The sequence below is a fragment of the Manis javanica genome, chromosome 3, assembly GCF_040802235.1.
Source record: "Manis javanica isolate MJ-LG chromosome 3, MJ_LKY, whole genome shotgun sequence".
Lineage (NCBI taxonomy): Eukaryota > Metazoa > Chordata > Mammalia > Pholidota > Manidae > Manis > Manis javanica.
The window spans coordinates 11,084,558-11,090,557 of record NC_133158.1 but is presented as its reverse complement, the minus strand read 5'-3'; positions in this window follow the sequence as shown (position 1 = coordinate 11,090,557).

Sequence of the window (6,000 nt, the reverse complement as noted above, 5' to 3'; positions counted from 1 at the left end):
GCCATAAGAAGAAAAGAAATCCTACCATTTCCAACAACATGGATGGAGGCAGACAGTATTATGCTCAGTGAATAAGCCAGGGGGAGAAAGACAAGTACCAAATGATTTCACTCATATGTGAAGTGTAACAACAAAGCAAAATTGAAGGAACAAAACAGCAGCCAACTCACAAAACCCAAGAATGAACAAGTGGTTACCAAAGGGGAGGAGTTGGGGAGGATGGGTGGGAAGGGTGGGATAAGGGGATTAAGGGGTATTGATTAACACACAGTGGGGGCATGGGGAAGGCAGTATAGCACAGAGAAGACAAATAGTGACTGTAGCATCTTACTACACAAATGGACAGTGACTGCAATGTGGTGTGGGTGGGGGACTCGATAATATGGGTGAATGTAGTAACCACAGTGTTGCTCATGTGAAACCTGAGCATAACATTGTATATCAATGATACCTTAATAAAAAGAAAAAAGGGACTTGAGAAAAAAGAAAAAACTTTACTCAGGAGTCTACTTTAAAGTGAGAAAATTTAAAGCACCACGCCAAAGGGGGGATCCTGAGCTGTGCTCTTGTTGGTAGAAGCTGGATTCATCAGGAGTGCAGAGAAAAAACTAGGTGATGATTATGATGAAACCTAACAGTTACATTTTTTAAACCTTACTTCTTAATCCTCAGAATGATCCTAATAAAGGAAGTACCATAGTAGAGGAACTTGCCCAAAACATGTTTTATGACCAGGCTTTGAATCCAGCTTGCTATGGTAAATGACTTTGACTATTAAATCTTTAATGATGGCCTTTATAATGAATGGAATCCAAACTACAAGCAAGAAGTGATCTTAGACTCTCATTTGTCCTAGGGTATGCTGAGATGTCTGAAAACACAAGTTCAAATCAAGACCAGGAGGCACGTAATTAGGAATAAATGAGAGAAAATATACAAAGTCCTTAGTGCCTGATGGCTCAGTAAGGCCCCCATAAATCAACTTTGTATTTATCATCATTATCATCAACATTTATCATAATGATCACAACCATTATTCCCCAAATAGAACAAATTTTAAAGGTAACTTAATCTTAGGGTTCTGCAAAGCTAACAACAAAAGCCTAAATTAAAAATAGAGTAACAAATATGAGTAGACCCAACTGCTCTAAGAGATTTCTGTGTGGTTCAGTATCAGCTAAAGAGTGATGGAGTTGGGATTTGAACCCAGGCTTCTCTGATCCCAGTATCTGAACAGATCTTTCCACATATGATGCTGTTCTTTTCCCTTGAGCCTCTGCTCACATAGTTCTTCCTGCCCAGAAAACCCTCTCTCTCCTCCTCCATTTAGAAGTGCATCACCTTAAAATATTAGCAAACCGAATTCAAAAATTTCTGACACTATCACAGAGACATATTTCAAAATAGAGATTCTCCCCAGATCACCCTCTTTGGTACATTTTCTATCTTTCAGACATATTGAAATAGAGCCCATTGTCAACTCTGCTTTTCTAGTTTCAATTACTGTTTTACTTCCCAACTCCAGGTATTCCTCCTAGTTTATCCTGAAAAACTCCAGGCCAGTATCGCTATCTTGGCACCTTCCAGAGGGCATTATTATTTTTCTTTTATTTCCTATATTCCCAATCAAACTGTGAGCCCCTTGGAAGCAAAATATGTGGCTCATTCAACTTTGTATCTAGCACAGGATCTAGCATGGATGCCGGTACAGAATAGGGGCTCTGTGTGTGCTTGTTAAATCAATAAAAAAATAACTGAACTCTAAAGTCGAGTTGCTTAACAAGCATTATGAGAAGCCCCCATATACTTGCTGTAAATGATAAGGATTATCAGAGCCCCTGCTCACAAAATCTTACTTAAATGACAAGTGGGGTACTGGTCCCAGTGGTTAAGATCACATCCACATTTCAATTAGCAGAATTGAAATGCTTCTGAAGTCCTGGAATGCATGTTAAGGGTGCATACACCAGAACTCTTGGCTCATTGTAGGTTTCACGTATTATTCTTGTCACTTAGCATCCCCAGGGCTGAAAATTGGCACTTGCTGAAAGGAGTCTCTGGGGTAGGAGAAATCCTGTTTCCCTGGTATGTTCCAACAGGCACAGAAGGATTGCAGTTTCATTTCCTGCCAATTTTTAAATGATGAATATTTTGGTATGATTGTAAGTAAGCAAGACAAACCTACTAGGGAATCACATAATCCAGGAACATGAAAACATAGATTATTGTTTTCCTCTCAAGTTGATTTGTGTTTTGCCTTTGCAAAAGAAAATAAGGTCAGGTGGCAGGGAAATGCTTTGGAAAATTTAAATCTACAGAATCATAGGAAAAAGAAATTTGTCCTCTCTTAGTCACACCATCTAAATGCATAACTCTGCTCTGGTTTGTGTGGAATTATGGACAAATTATTTGATTGGTTTAAGCCATTTTTTATGTTTAAAAAAAATCACCCTGCTTGACTTCTCCAAATACTTACCTAAAGATTAGGTACACTCTTGAGGAATCACCTCTTTGAAATATTCATTGTTAAAATATAGACCATTTTGAAAGAATTCCCAGTTCAGAATAATAACAGAGGTGAGAACAGACTTCCTTTTAAGTTTCTGGAGTGAAATAAAAAAAGCTTAGATTTTTATGGCATCTTTTTGTAGTAATCTGAAACACGGTTTTTGTTATGCTAATGAAGCACACATTACTATTTGAGGACTCACTATATTTTCCTTTCATACAAAAGCACTTTCAGAATCCAGACAGATTGGGTTAAGGCAAGACCACCTTTCCCATCACCATTTTATAAGCAAATCTTCCAACATCCAGCTCATGTTAGTGAGTTGAATTAATGAGAGCATTAAACAAAGAAACCAAGATTAGTGATGAACGCACTCAATGGAAAACTTCATCTTACTCTAAGATCTCACTCTTTTTGTCATTTGAATGTTATTGCTAAGTATAAGATGCGAATGCTTTCTTGTATACCTCCCTTTATGTTTCAGTCCTGTTCGCAGACTTTCTGACTCACCCCTATTCATGATCAAACACAAATTTCACAAAAGGTTTAATTGCATCTAGACTTCAATAAATATTCTATTTGGTATCTGCAAATAAGACTATAGGAAGGTGGAGGAATCTTTTTGTTATGCAAATATAAGCTAGTGGAAGCTCTTTTCTGAAAGCCATTTAGCTGAGTCCTCAAAAAGCAACGTCTGAAAGGCTTTTTCTTCCCTCCTTCTTCCAGGAATGTCAACCTAATTACAAGTCTGGTTATAACATCCTTATTTCATAGTCATTTGACAAATAAGATCTTCCCGAGATGAATTTTGATAAAATATGTAAGGATAACTTCATTCACTTCATGCATTTGATATGTTATCTCAAATTAAGTTCTTTATTCCGGGATGGAGGTTAAGTTCTTCATAACAACGTAGAATTTCTGTAGAAGCTTCTCCAGCAGGACCTGTCCTCTCTGCAGAAAGCAAACGTTGGGTACATCTGTTTTAGTTCTCCCAGTCAGTCAGACACACATTCGTGTATGTTGATAATAGCTTCCATTTCCTGAACATGTGCCATACATTGTGCTAAGCATTTTAGATCCATGAACTTGATTCATCATAAAAACCCTGCATTACTGGTTTTTTTATTGTCAATTTCAAGGTTGAAGAACTGAGGATCAAAGAATTAACTATCTTTATTCAGGTCATACAGCCAGTAGAGCTAGGATTTAAACCCATTTCTGTCTGATTCCAAATGCATAACTCATACTTCATGCAAAACTTGGGTTTTTCAGTTTTCGGTCTGTATATCTTTTTCCTTTCTAGAAACAACTCAGTTAATAAAACAGGAACTACTTAAACATGTTTTACCCATTGAGTCACATCATAAGAATAAATATATATAAACCATGGCAATAACAAAGATGATTATGAGGACAGACAGTATATTTGACCTTGGGACTATACCAATAATTATGAAATATGAACTTGATATGGAGATGTCAGAAGTTTACTTTTGTCACCTGCATGCCGGGTAACCTGGGCATACTTTGGTAACAAAAACAAACCCTTTACAAGTACAGTTTCTGTTATTTTTTAACTAGGTACTCCCATGAAGGATTAATTTTAAAGTCACATATTTTGTACCCTGAATTTGGGCACAATTTAAACATTTATCACTTATCCTCATCCAACTTGTAAAATGTCAGCAAGGAACTGAAGACTCATTTGCCTTCAATAACCCTGAATATGTAATTGAGCCGCATAATGAAGTTAATCCATGATGAAGTCATTCCCACTGCCTGTGAGGTCACTGGAGGTTATGAATATGTATGGATGGAAAAAAAATGATTACCCAGTTTTGGGCAATGACTCAACCTATTGCCTGAAGACGTCATCACACATATAAGGTCTTTCCTTTTCCACACATTTTCCAAAGTAGTCATAAGAGGGTTATGGGCATTGTATGGTAAATGTGCTGTTTTAGTGGCTGACAGTACAACTGACTTGGTGCCTGACTCATAGGAGTCTCTTTTGTTGTGCAGTATAAATAAAAATGCAAGGAAAGATAAGGACTTATGATCTAGATCTAACTTTGTGTAGTCTCTCCACTGTGAATTGACTTTGAATGCAGAATATTCTTTAAACATTTATTGCATTTCCTATTAGGAGTTGATAGAAACAGAGATTGATTTTCACCAATCCATGCAAAGTCTGTATAATGGTCTTTTTATAGCATGAAGTAATGCCCTGCAAGGAAAAGGTAGGAAAAGTATCTGTGGCATTTGATTTGATGTGCCTGTTCAAACATACTCCATGAGTTCCCCTTAGAATTCTAGTCACCTCTTCCAGCTTCATTTTCCCCTATCTTTCACTTAACTTCTCTCCTTATGTTGATATACCTTCTAAAAATATATAGGTAGACCAGCATATCAGAGTGGGTGAAGAAGGGGGAGGTATTAAGTCTGTACTAGAAGAACACTACATCCCCTTCCTCCGAGACCTGTTTTGTCATTGTGGTGTTGACATCATAGCCTACTGCAGGTTTCCAGGGCAAAGTTACCTTTCTCTTAAGGGTCTAGAGGTTTCTCCCTGGCCTTAGTAAACTATGTCCCCCTACCCTTTTCAAAAACAGGGCCTAGGCCTAGCCTTGTTATTTGGAATAAAAGTTTCATAATAGTTAGCAACCATTTCCACTAGCATTTATCAGAAGCTTACTATGGACTGGACTTCATTCTAAATAGACACATGCATTAGCTCATTACATCCTTCAAAGATATTGCTAAGAAAAGTTTCAGAATTCCAAATAAATACAACTGAAGGAGCAAGTCATACTCTTAAGGAACAACTACAGGGATTCGTCCAGATTCTTGGTTGTAGGACAATCAGGGATTTGAGAGCCTGAGCCACTTGGTGAGAGGTGGTAGCTTGGAATTTGATCTTACAGGGAGAAAGGCAAGCTGGCTCTCTGCCAGCCTGTTTTGTAACCTTTATTTCTTCCTCAAGAAAAGAGCATATTAATCAGATTTGTCAGGTGATATATGCCAGCTGAAGCATGTTTATGAGTGGGCATGTCACTGTGCATTGAAAAGCTGTGGTGCCCACATTTATCTATTCTATTTTCTTCTTCCATGTGACAGGTGAATGGATTCAAGGCCTGCAGTCTTGAGGCAGGTCCTTCTATTCCTCTTTTTGCAGGCATGCCTAATTGTACTAAATGTTATTTATGAATGTTTCCTATACTTTGCAACTGGCCAGAAAGTGATACAACATCAAAACATGAATACTGACAATGAAGGCAGAGATTCTGCTTAGATATGAAGACTTAAATTTATATTTCACTGGCACATTATCAGAGTTCCATGTTTAGGTGGGGAAATACTGAGCCCTGGACCCATTACCATCATAATGGCATGGAGACTTTTATTTGTTCCTTGTATGTCTCTCCCAAGAGCTACACAGGATGGAGGACAATGAAAAACCAGGATTTTTACACTCACTACCTGGTTGG